The sequence below is a fragment of the Pyxicephalus adspersus genome, chromosome 8, assembly GCF_032062135.1.
Source record: "Pyxicephalus adspersus chromosome 8, UCB_Pads_2.0, whole genome shotgun sequence".
Lineage (NCBI taxonomy): Eukaryota > Metazoa > Chordata > Amphibia > Anura > Pyxicephalidae > Pyxicephalus > Pyxicephalus adspersus.
In genome coordinates, this window is record NC_092865.1 from 52,813,760 (window position 1) to 52,829,012 (window position 15,253).

The window sequence follows — 15,253 nt, forward strand, 5'->3', positions numbered from 1 at the left end:
TAGTATAAATGGGTCACAGGTCCCTTTGCAAAGCCAGTGTTACTTTACTCTATATTGCCAAGATAAAAGGTTCTCTTTAACACTCTCTATAATCTCACCCTTAACTTTAGGCTATCAAATGACTAATTGACAGCCAATGATTACCTATCACCCAATACATTGTCTCCCCTCCCTGCCAAGGAATACCCAGAGGGTAACTCGGCTTGTTTAAGTTCTGAGCAAGTAAGAACATGTTTCACTGCCTCCTATAGTAATGCCTCTGACCCAGCAGACCTGTCAATGCCAGGACCCCAACAATGCAGAGAGCGAGCGGAAAAATTAGACCTGAACTGGGATGACTTCCTGCAAAGACAGAATACAGCAATAATTTAGCTGATATCATGACATGTAATACTCAAAGAAAGAAAGTTAACGTAACTTACGGAATGTAACGGGGCCTGCAGACAACCTGGGCGAATCTGCTGCTAGACTTGAGCTGGAAATTTCACGTTTCCTTCGTGCAGAAATACAGCCTTGAGAACAACGATTCGAAGAAGTTCCGTTGCAACAGATAACAACATTACAGGAGAGATACACTCCTGGGATATCTTCAAACTTAAACGCATGGAAGCTGAACCTCTGTACCCGGCTGTCAGTAGTGGGATATTTCTGCAAGGTGGAGTCTTTGGGACACCTGAAGGAAAGTTGTAGAAAATATCAACTAACTATTTCATAAATCTTTACAAATTTTCAAAAAGTTGCTTTTAAATGTCATATTTGTTGACTGCATTAGACCACAAATCTGACAAAACAAGATATGAAAGATATTCCAAGTTTAGAACTGATAAAGTGGAACTATGGCCAAAAAAATGTATAATGTAGTCTGTCAATTGCAATAACACAGCAACATTTTCAGTTTACCTTACCTATTGATTGTGACAGTAGATCTATTTTTGTTCATTTTTTTTATTTTTATGCACAGGGTGACAATACTGTTCATACTCTTTACAATGCAACAGCCTTGTCACCTTGTGAATAGGCTAGCCATGAAGTTTGAAATAGAATTAAAGAAAGGAACAAAAAATCAAAGCCCAAAAAATGTGGCCCATTACTGAATTAATTTTTCTTATACTTTATTATAAAATATAATATATTTTTTATATTATATTTCAGATAAATATAGGATACACATGGTAAGCATCAATGCAAGCAGTTTTTAGTTTGCTCTGAAATCCCTGTAACAGGTATATTTGCTGGACAGTTTGTTCTACAAATAAATTGCAAAATTAAAAAAGGATTTCATATACTGAATACTAACATCACAGCTAATAAAACAGACCTTTCACTAAAATAAAACTATTAGAAATATCCCCAATACATTCATTAGGCCACTTCTCCATAATGACCTAAATTCAGTAGATGAAAAATCACCCTCCCAGTTCATGCCTGGGTTTTGGCACAAAAAAAATGTACCCCTCCAGATTTTTACTTTATCCCCATCTTCTGTCATCTGAATCAAGGCAAAGGTGTTATTATCAGTGTTGGTCAAATAGCTGAGTGTTTTATTTGGCAGCTATTCGATCGAATAGCCCAATATTTTCGGGTGATGAAACGCCGAATTCAAACACTATTAAAGTCTATGGGGGGGGGGGTGCGGAATTTATGTTTAGAACTGCTGAACCGCTCCCCTGATTGCTTTTGCAGCCCTAGCATAACAAAAGAACACATAAGGAACAGTATTTCATCTGCAGTCACAGTTAATTGGAAGAACTTGCGTGCCTCCATCCAATCAGCTGTAACTGCAAAGTTCCCACGGTCACCGGGCTGTACTTATCAATCGTTCTTGCATCCCTGGGAAACCTCCTGTTTGCAATCCCTGGGCACCAGAGGTTAATTAATTTAACTCAATGGAGTTGAGAGTTCATCTGAAGTCACAGCTGATTGAAAGCACTTGCGTGCCTCCTATCAGCTTCGACCGCAAATTCCCACGCTACCCGGGCTGTACTTATCAATGATAAGTACAGCCCGGTGACCATGGGAACTGAACTCAGATGAACTCATCTGGAGTTCGCCTTTTTTTTTTAAACATATTTTTAAACATGAATTCACAAAGTCGAATTCTGTATTTTTCGGGTCGGGTCTTCCCGACTTCGAATCAACATTTTCAGGTCAAATATAGTGACAACCCGAATTCGAACACCAACACTAGTTATTAGTGTCTTTAGAGAAGATTCCTGTAGGATGTAGATCATCCAAAATCATGGGAGAACTTACTATTCTGGACTTGAGTGTCTTCTCACCAGCTCTACAAGCTCTTTACATGGAATCTTTCCAGAAGAGCAATGACATCATGACCAGCCATGAGGAAAACTGAGGTAAGGAAATTCATTCTAATTTTTTAGTAAGAATATGTGATCTGAGAAGGGGGTAAGGACCAAAGAATGCAAGTGAACATTCCATTTTATTGGAAGGTCTACTTTAACTTCATACAATAACCCCAGTGGGCTCACAAGCCGCAGTTAAGTCTGGCAGAGGCTATAACCCTTCTCCAATGTATCCACAATATAAAAAAAAAATGTTGAATGGATGTGACTCTAATTTTCTAATACCTTTGAATTCCAAAACTTCCAAGCTGATAATCCCTACACTGTGCTAGATTCCATTCCTTTTACTTCCAAGAAATAAAATTCCTCACCCAGGCTGGATGATATAATAGTTTTTCTTTTTGTAATTCGGCAATGGGGAAGCTATGACATTTTCGGCAAGAATCTGCACGTCCTTTTCTGCTGACTCAACCTTCAGCTCCACATATAGAATGCTGGGTAGATCGATTTCAAATGGAAATTCTGTAATTGGATCAGTGAAAGTGTCACTGTTGTATAATGTCATTGTCACAGTGTAGTTTCCTTGAGAAACAGAGCCGGTGACTTGAGGGAAAAGGTGTATGTTGATGTTCTGGTTATTGCCCATCTCACATTTTATTGGGATCTCAAAATAGTGGACATTGGCCTTTGAGATTGCTCCATAGATGGTGTTGTTGTAGAATGCCCTACCATCCTCATTTTGCTGTAAAAGCAAACAAAATTAAATGAATAAATTAAATAACATAAAGAAAACCAGAACTGTAAGTTCATGAAGCATATAAAAAGACCTAATTAATAAAGGGAGGACCAATAGCTCCAGGAGAAGAGTAATTCTGCCACCCCTAGTATTAAACAGAAAAGAGGTTTAATGCTCATTTATTTATCGATGGACGGGCTTTTAGAAAAGAAAGAAGGTCTTGTTCTGGCAAAGGGGTAAGAAGAAACAAATATTTATGAGCAATTTGAGAAAAAAGTAAAAGGATCATCTATTCTAGGCCAAACATAAACCACCCAGAAAGGGTATTAGTACAAAGAAATATTGGTAAATCATCTTAACACCCAAGGGGTTTTGAACAGTATGTTTCTATAGGCTTCATCGATAATTGAATGAACTTTCAACCTGTTTTATGCTTATAAAAAGTAAATGTGACTTTCACTGTTGGTGAGCCAATCACTGTCACTTGAAACATCGTGCACAGAAGGAGCTTTTTCTTCAATGTGGGGAAATAAATGCTGATCCCACACATGCAGTGAGATCAGCATTTTTTCCCCATTTACTGCAGGCTAGGTCATGCGATCTCAATCCTGCGCAGTGTGGGATTGGGTGACGTAGGCAAAAGCAGTAAAAAGAAGATGATGGGTGTCCCCGGCAGTTCTTCCACCCTGGGGCTAAAATGGGTGGACCCAATCCAGGAAACCTCCTGTAGAATCTGCAGGAGTAAAGATGAGATTTTTTTTTTGTTTAGTGCCGCTAAACAAAAACATTGTTATGATACCACCAGCCAATAATGGTTCACATATATTGGATCCAGAATTTGTGTTTGATCTTTTGTCGATATTAATCTGACCTTATGCTCTTATCACTGTTTTCAATGGGGTTTAAAAGGTCTTTCATCTGTTATTTTTTGAAGAAAGGCATAAATATGGCGTAATTCATACCTGAATTGTAGTTTCACACTGGTTAGGTGGTATTTTCACAATCACTGCTTTCTCCTGCAGTTCTGCTTTGCATTGTGGGTCTTTGAGGTTAATATCAGGTGCATGACGTTCATCTGCCATACTATAGGGGAGGATATACTCAGCCCCATGTGGATGGCATCGCAGTGCTGAGAGGGCTGGTAGGGAGGAAAAAACATTTTAGACAGGTTAATAAAGATTTTACTCTCAGCCATTATTAAAAATAGTTGGTGGACTTATAATGCTTTTGTTTTTAAAGAAAACCTAACATAGTTGCTTAAAATGCTGGTTGACTGTCTGTCATCAGTACTGTCTGAGTCACTGGAATAGATATGATGGTACAGCTTTTTGTTGTTGATTAGATAACCATTGTAACAAGCTTTTAAAATCTTGCCTAGTCTGTCACTTTTAAACTATTTTAAAAACCAGATCTCCACATAAAACCTGGTTGGGATTACCAAGAGTGCCTGGCTTCTGAATACACACCGGGCCAATTAACAGAAGATATAAAGGGATCAATGATTCCCATGTGCAGTACAGAACATGTAAGCGAAAACGGCCTGGCCACGGGGTTGTGTTTTCGATGAACTCAGATGAACTCTCAATGGAGAAATTCCAATCAGCTGTGACCGCAAGTTCCCACACTCCCCGGGCTGTACTTATCAGCCCGGTGACCGTGGGAACTGAACTCAGATGAACTCTCAATGGAGTTTTCCTGCAGTCACAGCTGATTGGAAGCATTTGCGTGCCTCCAATCAGCTGTGACAGCAGGTTCCCACGTTCCCCGGGCTGTACTTATCAATGATAAGTACAGCCCGGGGACCGTGGGAACTGAACTCAGATGAACTCACAATGGCGCGCCTCCAATCAGCTGTGACCGCAGGTTCCCTGCTCCTTGGGCTGTACCTATCAACCTAGGGAGTGTGGGAATCTGCACTTCAATGGAATTGGCAAAATCAGTTCGCCGAAATTTTGCTGACCCATCGGAAGTTCAGGGAAATTTTTTTGTCAGAAGTATTCTCGCTCATCCCTACATCTTACCTGGATAAGGAGCTCCCTGTCCCATTGAATACCCAAAAGATCTTTGAACTCCAGCACCATAAATCTAGATTGTAAATGTGTTGAAAAGGTTGTATATCTCGTGTCTTCCATCACTTTTACCTATGGAGATCTCCCAGGCCCAGAACCCATCCAATTCTTTTACTGAATAACTGTATGAATTAAGCGGCTTCTGGTCCACGTAAAATCCAGAGGATGAGGAAGTCTGAGATATAATCATCAGAAAGTTGCGGTACATAATTCTTGTGTAAAATTGGTAGTAATTTCTTCCATGTAGAGAAGGAGGAACAGTAGTCATGAAAGGGTCATAGGATGCTGCAAAGCTCCGTGACTTTGAGTCTTGGAAGACATAGGTGATCATGATGGGTTTGGAAGAATTCACCACCATGGTATTCTTTAATGTGAGTTGGACCCAAGATCCGCTCTGTAGACTGTGCTGGATTGTCTTCCCAACATCTTTTACGGTTACCTCCGTGTCCAGATCTGCAGCCATTATATTAACAATGTCTTGAGTGTGATTGAATAGAGGAAATACAGCAAACAACGTTCCCCAGTCATTCACAGGATGGAGCTGCTCAACAACAGGGTCACAATTTCCAGAGAGACCAGTGAAGCAGCTATGGCCGCTGAACACAGCAACTGGAGCTGAGGATGTGATTTTGGTACCTGTGAGGTCACTGGAGCTGGAAAGCTGGATAACTTGCTGGTAACCAAGAGATAAAAAAATGTTATTTCCTGTAGAGTAAGTTTGTCCGTTATATTTAATGGATCCTGAAACTGTTATCGTCACCTCAACAGTTTCTTGAAAACCATTGGCTATTGCAAATTGCTTTCTTGATTCTGAGTTATTAGGAGTAGATATGAAATATTCTGTCCCTAGATCTTCTATTGGAAGAAGGGCTAAGGCGTCACCATTGCCAGATTGATGGTGATAGACAAAGACAGATACAGCAACATCCGATGTCACCAGCACAGCCTTGGAAGTAATAATGGATTCAGGCACCATATATAACTGGCCCAGGGTCACCGTACCGCTGCTGTGCTTAGGAATAGATAGAGTTTTGTTGAACCTGAACTGGGATACTGTAACTGTTGCTGTGGCAGCTTCATCACATGTTACAATATACAGCTGGAATGACAGAGCAGGTATGTATGAATAGTTCATGGGAACTCCTACAAACTTTCTCTGGCCAGTCCCTTTAAAGAAAAAAAAATTAGTTTGGTCCAGGCAACATTCAAGAAATCCATTTTGCTATGCTATTTTTGTAAACATAAAGCTAATTTACAACAATTTACAAATTTATGGCCACAAAAGTGAGTATTGCAACCAAACAATTCTCTGTGTGTGGGGACAAGGGGGTTCAGGGTTTAGTGGGACTGTTGGCATATATCTCAAATGAAACATTTTTCAAAAATCTGGAGTTTTTCTGTAAATCAAAGTTGGGAGAAAAAAGCATTTGTAAACTCCTGCTATGTTTTCAAGTTCAATTCAGCTTGTATCAAGAATACAACAATGTAGCTCCTGAACCTGACTATACTTGAACTACCTTGTACATTAAAATATAAAACACAGATCGGTCACAATTGCTTAATTGTTGCTATTTACACAAATCAAATACTGAACCTGGCATTGAAATACATCTCCGGGTTTCAGAAAAAATGGACTTATCCTCTCCTGCAAAGACAACAATACACAGATTTAGAATTTTTTCAAAGCAAAGGCTTATGGTAATAATTTTAGTGCATTTTTTCCAAATTTTGTTACACCAGTTAAAAGTTTTTTGTTTTTTTTTTTGGATTCAAACATCTTTTAATACATCCATTATATATTTGTGCGCAACAAATGCATTTGCTTTTTGCAACCTAAGTATAACCTTGGAAAAGTAGCAGAGGCATCAACACTGTGCTGCACATTACCTGTGCACATAGCAGAGCTCCAGAGGGACAGGGCAGCTCCTCCATTTACAGGCTGCCTGCAGAAAACTACAGAGAGCAGATCCAAGACCAATCACCCTGCACATATGGGGAGAACAGCAGTGACTGGTCCCTATTGTTAAAACCCCCACTCATACACTGTGGGGACTATATTTAAAAAGTTGTGACCTCAATTTTCCTTGCTGAAAAACAGCCATGCTGTCATGTATGTTCAACTTGTTACTGCTTTTAAGTAGTTCAAGCAGAGCCTCAAATAATCTTGTTTATTACCTAAAATAATACAGAATCTTTTTAACTTTATTTTTTATAAAAAAAAACAGGCAAGCAGCCTTTTTAAAATGTAACAAAGTGAAATACAAGCTGAGAATATAAAAAAGCCAAAAAACACAAAAAGAGAATATACATACCCATCTAAAAAGAGAAATATGAATAAACCCAGGTAAGCAAACCAAACACAGAAGAACCTTTTAACATAGTATCACGATTCCATATCTTGTACTATCTCTAAACTGGACTATGAAAATAATATTTACGGTAAGTTTAATTTGGAGCTTCACAGCATGTTTTATATAACTCTTGATCAGAGTTTCCTATGGCCATAGAAGCTGATGACATATTACAATAGCCCATTTGGCAGTACACAATAAACAAAGATTGACTGTGTTTTTCTACTGGTAGGACATCCCAACATTTTCCACCTGGACAGGTGTTCCCAATAGATTTGTCAACAGGACAAGAAGTAATTTAAATTATTAGCTCTTCTGGACAGGGTCGTCTCCTTCTCCTGTGTCATTGTTTGTATCTGTCTATCATTTGCAACCCCTAAAAAATGTACAGCACTGCATAATATGTTGGCGCTTTGTAAATATATTTCAATAATAATATAATATTAGTAATAATAAAAAAATAAGCAATACAAATCTGCAAAAAAATATAACTCTTCTTTGTTTCAAACGAGAAAAAAGTGTAATTCTAATAAAAAAATAATGTTATGTTGTTGTAGTAATACTTACTTGTGCTGGATACATAGGGCAGACCCCATCCACAGCAAAGAAGCAGCACAACACTAAAGCGGCACCTCATCCTGTCTCCTAATCAATAATGCTTCTGAGGTCTTCAGTGTCAGCTTTTTTAAAAGCACCAGACCAGGCAAGCCCTGCTTGGAAACAATGACTTTCCATGGAATTGCATAATATTTATTATGATTTGCTTTTTCACAAGCATTAGCATTTTGTAACTTACAAGGAAACAGCAAACCACAAAACATTTTGATTTTCTAAATAACAGCTCAGCAAAACTTGGCACTGCTTGACATGAATTTTATTACTACAGTATGTGCAGCCAATTGTAGAGTATTTTCAATGGAGTATTTTTGAAAGTGACCCATCACCTCTGTATAGAAAGAGGAATGAAGGCAGCTCATGAAAGAAGCATGTCCAGGCCAGAGGGTGGTGAGTACATTATGATCTCAGGTTGGCATTGCTATATGATACAACTGGATATGTCATATACTGTGTCCCCAATACATTGCGGTTTCTTCTGCTGACCCCAAGCTCATGGTAGAAGTTGATAGGTGTCAGTAGGAGGTACCATGGTGCCCAATGAAAGAAGAAGAATTTATTACTCCAGAAAGCATCAGGTAACCTAGATTATAACAAATAGGCAGTATCTTAATGCTACTTTGCACCTTCTTTCCATCGATGGGGGAGGTAAAGTGCCTTGGGGTAGAGAACCTGGTCTCCTGGGAGCTTGCCTGCTTTTATCCAAAGGATGATTGCCCGGATGCCAGCTTTCAGGCAGCACCAGATTGTCTTGGTTGCTGCCTAACCAGCTAATGAAGCAAATTATACAAAGAAAACAAAATAGGATTTCATGGGCCTTTTTAGGCATCAAATCATCACATTTCAAATGACTATCAAACAATATATTTATTCCAAAAACACATATATGTACAATATAAAATGAATTTTTCAATTTTGCATCCACTTATCTTGAAAAAAGTTTTAGCATACCATTTCTTCATGAGACTTTTTCAAGACAATATAGTCTTTGAAAATTTTTCTACAAACAAAAAGAAAGAAAAAATTACAACATAACTTTCCAAATAAAAATTGGCATGCGTGGTAAAAGTATTGGATTGACTCATGGGAGAGGTGATTTTCTAACTTTGCAAACGTGAGTTTGATTTAAATTTATACTTGGTTTGAGAATAAAGTTTTGTCAAAAAAAATTCTATTTTGATAATTATGTTGTAAATGTTTTTTTTTTTTGTTCATTTATTCATATGAATATCAATGCAAAACGTGTTTGGGCTCTATTTCTAAAACAGGGAATCTGAAAGTCCTTAAAACATTCTGTCATTGAAACACATGGGCCTGATTCTGTCATTGAAACACATGGGTCTGGAAGATTCCCATAAGGGAATGATTGAAACAATGTCGGATTCCCCGTTTTATAAATAGGGCACTTAACGTGTAGCACATGTTATCATGAGTGTGGCACATGTGACACAAACATGTGCAGGGGCCCAAATGTCCTGTGTGTGGGACAATATTGTAACATAGAAAAATGTTCTGCACCTGACCAACTATTATAAAGAAAAATAGATACATTTAGAGGTCAATAATAGATGAGGACAGAGGAGTAGGGAATAGTTAGAACTTCTATCACATAACAACATTAAGGACAAATCTATCCAAATTGATGTAAATCCCCTTGAAGACAAATTTCATTTTCAGAAGAGGTGTCCTAATTAGTGTTGCTGTTCCAATTCGGATAGACCCGACCCGAAAAACACGGAATTCAACTGCAGAAATTTTGTGAAAAAAAAAATTAAAAAAAAAATTAATTTTAAAATAATTTAATTAGTGTGTGTTTTTATTTTAACTATTTTTTTTATTTTTTACAGGTTATCCGACTTTGACGTTATGAATCAAAATGTCATTGTGGGATCCTCGGACCGTGGGAAGGTTGGGGTTACAGCTAATTGGGGGCCCGTGCCTTCAAATTAGCTGTAACCTCAGGTGATACCAGGGCAATAGAGGTTTAATGGGGATAAGTATCCCCAGTCACCAACTCTACTGATCTGTGACTGATGGGGAGAGGAAAATATATATACACTAATAAAGAGCACCTGTCACATGAATATTAAAGAGCACCTGTCACATGAATATCAAAGAGCGCCTGTCACATGAATATTAAAGAGAACCTGTCACATGAATAATAAAGAGCACCTGTCACATGAATATTAAAGAGCACCTGTCATATCAATATTAAAGAGGACCGGTCACATGAATATAAAAGAGCACCTGTCACATCAATATTAAAGAGCACCTGTCACATCAATATAAAAGAGCACCTGTCACATCGATATTAAATAAAGACACAATAAAGAGGACCTGTCACATGAACAATAAAGAGGACCTATCACATGAACAATAAAGAGAACCTGTCACATGCATAATAAAGAGAACCTGTCACATGAATAATTTAAGAGGACCTGTCACATGCACAATAATGAGGACATGTCACATGCATAATAAAGAGGACCTGTCACATGAATAATAAAAAATAATGACAGGTCCTCTTTATTATTCATGACAGGTCCTCTATTTTATTGATGTGATGGGTCCTCTTTATTATTGATGTGACAGGTCTTTTTTATTCATTTGAAAGGTTCTCTTTAATATTGATGTGACAGGTTCTTATTAATGTTGATGGGACAGGTGCTCTTTAAAATTCATGTGACAGGTGCTCTTTAATAATAATCTGACAGGTGCTCTTTAATATTCATATGACAGGTGCACTTTAATATTGATTTGACAGGTCCTCTTTAATATTGATGTGACAGGTGCTCTTTAATATTGATGTGACAGGTGCTCTTAAAAATTGATGTTACAGGTCCTCTTTAATATTCATGTGACATGTGCTCTTTAATATTGATGTGACAGGTGCTCTTTAATGTTGATGTGACAGGTGCTCTTTAATATTGATGTGACAGGCGCTCTTTAATATTGATGTGACAGGTGCTCTTTATTATTGATGTGAAGGATAGGGGTATGTAATAGTATTATGTATCTTTTTATAATGTATCCCTTTATTATGCATCTTTTTACATGTGTTTGGAAGCTGTAAAAGCTCTACACAGTTCTGAAAAAAAAAAAAAAAACATTTTTCCCCCATTGACTTTAATGGTGTTCGAATCTGACATTCGACCACCCGAATAATTTTGGTCTATTCGAGAGAATAGCTGACGAATCGAATAGTGAGCTCTTTGACCAACACTAGTCCTAACTGGAAAACTTCCCCTTTTATACCTGTTCTTATGACAACTCCAAATTTTGTATTATGCCTTATTTTCAGTCCTCCTGACAATGGATACCAGAACAAGAAGAAAGAAAAATCTTCCCCAGAGAGGCGGGTTTTATTCAGAATTGGCTTTTATTAGCCAAGTATATTTAGACTTATCAGGAACTTTACTTTGGATTGGCTCCACCAATCCAACAACCACACATATCAAAATGGGTTATAAGTACATACTTAGTTCAACACACATTACATAATAAGCCTACTGCTGTATTAGTGTGGATATTAATTGACAACAGGGTTGATTTACTTTTAGGATTATAAACTGTTCAGTAAATTGTTACCTTTCCTTTGTTAAATATTAGGAATGTGGTATTTCAATGCTAACAATGCTGAAGAAGTTATTGAGGAAATATGAAACATCTCAAGACCTGCCAAGCTTTGTAAAGTTTGTAAGCTGTTATGAATATTGTCCTAAAGAAATATTTGCAACATTGTTTATATAGACTGATTGTACTCTTCCATGGAAAGTCATAATTCCAGAGAATGGCTTATTTGATCTGCCACTGTAATATAAACAGAGACTGAAGACCTCAGTGTCATTACAGACCAACAGACAAGATGAAAGGAACCCTTAAGGTTTTGCTCCTTCTGTGTTGTGGATGGAGTCCGTCCAATGCAGACAGCACAAGTGAGTATTACAAGGATTCCATGTTTTCATTAGTGATAGGTAATCCTGCCCAGGTTTAGTTTGCTTAGGGTTTGGTGAATGTTCCAAATTGGTTTGCTATGAACCCAAAAATTGCAAACCTTAGGACAAGCTCTGATGGGCACCTATTACTACGGCAAATAGAGGGGAGCACATCAATTAGCTGATGGTTGTGAGGAACATGGCAAATCTTTTCTGTTTTGCTATCTTGATGTAGAGGTCCCTTGAGGTCCTAAAATTTTAGATTATGCTCTAGAATTAGGTAAAAAAATTAGTTTCTGCTTCGATATGTTAGCCACTTTGGTAATTGGATGTTCACAACATCATTCTGATCACGTAATGGCTAACCAGTGGCTTTGCCCTTCCACACTCAAAAAAAAACAGCAAGAAGGGAATATGGCAAATGATGACAATGTGGTAAACATACAAAGATTGCCCTAATTGTTGATATGGGTGACAAAATAGGGAATCTAGACAGCACCAAAAATCATGGCTTAATTATCAAAATTTTTATTAATAATAAACAGTATTTATATAGCGCCAACACATTATGCAGCACTGTACATTAAATAGGGGTTGCAAATGACAGATACAGACAGTGACACAGGAGGAGGAGAGGACCCTGCCCAGTAGAGCTTACAATCTAAGAGGTGGGGTAACTAGCACACACTAGGAGGGGCATATAAAATGGTGGAAAGTAGTAAATGTTTAAGAGAAAGAAGACGGGTAGGTGAGTTTGAAAAGATGCTCTTTTAAATGAGTAATAAGTAGGAGCAGACTGAATAGGACATAGAAGACCATTCCAGAGATTCAAGCAGCTCTAGAAAAGTCTTGGAGCTGTGCGTGTGATGAGGTTATGAGAAAGGAAGTCATTAGTAGGCCATTAATTCAAGTGCAGGTAAAGTAAGGTACAGACAAAAAAAAAAAAAAAAAACACCCATCAAACACATCAGCACACTTTAGCACAGTATTAAAGTATGAGTTTATTGAAGATCCATAGGAGAAAAAAAACAATGTACTATGTACGAGACACCCAGATCTCCTTTGTCATGCTGCAGTTACAGAATCCATCTACATTTACATATTGGTAAAGGAGCCATGTATATCTCCAGTACATTGATTCTTTGGTAATAAATTGTGGTGTGCAAGCATATCAATATATTTAACGTTCTTTTGCTGTCTGCCCTGCACCTGCACTTATAGGGTTTTAAAGTATTTGTCAGTATCTTTATTGTGGACACTAGAACTATGACAGAGGTTTAAATCTTTCCATAATTTTAGGGGAAAAAACTTGATTTCTGTTTTGTCCCCCAGGAAAATCTAAAACATAATCCCTTTTAAAGAAGACTGGAATTTGTCCTTGCTGCTTGGTGGCAAGTCTTATTTCTTGTTCAAGCAATACAGCCCCCTAAAAATTATTCAGCATTCAAAAGTCAAATGCCACCATCAGGGGTACAAAGGGTAGCTCACTATCAAGCACAGGTCATACAAGCTTTTGATTGGGACCTGGATATTACCTTAAAACCTGCACCCTTTCTGTTTTTCTAGCTTTTTTTTCTAACTCTGGATGAGGAAAGTCACACATGAGAACAAGGGCAAAAAGAAGACAGACGTGGCAGAAGAAGGGTGGGGAGGAAATTCACATATGGGAATGAAGGTGAAAAGGATAGAGACATGGAAAAAGAAGGGTGGAGAGAAGAGAGAATCAGGGTAAAAGGGTGGACACATGGTAGAAGGATGGTGAAGAAGAAAGATACACAAAAGAGGAAAGGAAGAGAAGAGAGAACCAGTACTGAAGTAGGTTGGAAAGGAAAAAAAAACACTGAAAGAAAAGTGGAGAGGTGAAAGACACAGGGATAAGGGTTGGAAAAAAGAGAGTCAATCCAAGAGAAACTAATAGGACATAGGAGAAGAAGAATGGGGAAGATAGAGACATGGAGGAGGAAGAGTGGAGAGGAAAGGGATTTGGGAGAGAGGAACAGAGAAGAGAAAATCAAAGGGAAAGCAATGTGCAGACGAGCTAGTCACAGGGTAAAAAGGAGAAGAGAAGAATGACAGTGCAAAGAAGAATGGAAATTAGAGAAACAAGGTAGAAGAAGGGTGGAAAAGAGAGATCAAGGCAGCAGCTCCTCCACTTTCACCTGTCTCCCTTGTTGTTTTGCTACTCTTGCTATTTTTGCTCAGGAGGGTTGGCTAGCCTTATGCTCAACTTTTACAATGCTTATATATATATATATATATATATATATATATATATATATAGTGACACCAAGGCAGGATCGGAGGTGGAAGGGAGATATATTTGCCCAAGATTCCTCTCCTGTGTGAAGTAGCAGGTGGAAGACTCTCACCTGTGAGATAATTATTGATGAAATACTGAGGGTGGGGATATAACACAGAGCCAGGAGCTCAGTCAGGAGCCTAACTTGGAGAGACACAGACAGGGGTCTGTGCAGGCTCAGTCTAATTTGGAGAGACACAGACAGGGGTCTGTGCAGGCTCAGCTTAACTTGGAAAGACACAGACAGGGGTCTGTGCGGGCTCAGCTTGGCTTGGAGAGACACAGACAGGGGTTTGTGTCAGTGCCGCTCTGTTTGGAAAGGCTGTGGACTGTGTGGGAGAGCTCTGTTTGGAGGCACAGACAGTCGGTTTGTGAGGAGCTCTTTGCCTGGGGACACGGAAAGTTTGTCTATGTGAATGAACGGAAACCTGAGTAAAAGGTTGCTGAAAGCTTTGTTTGGAGGTGACAGGGAGAAGCCGTTCAGCTGATAGACAGGAACATCTTCAAATAAACCTGACTACAAGTCAGCTTAACTGTTCTGTCCTCACAACACTGTCCTGTGTAGTGCAGCTAGACAGGCAGCTAAACACTGTAAATAAGGCCAATAAGCGGAGAAATCTGCTTCTTGAGTGAGATTCTCTGAACTTTATTGTCTTTCCTCATTTACTTTAATTTTATGAAACTGCAATACAATACAAACAGATATATATCAGTATACATAGTACAGCAATATATAGCTTACATCTAGCTATCTAATGCATAATATTCCTACATGCTTCTTCATAAAATGTTATCATAGAGGCCTACTTACAGACAATTCGTTTGCCAGGCTTGATGGGAAGGACAGATACTTTTCACTGAGAAACTAAGATGGAGACTAGGCGGGCCTTACACCATCCTGTAAATCTAGATAATTTCCTGTTGCTGGCTAGAATATATTATGCA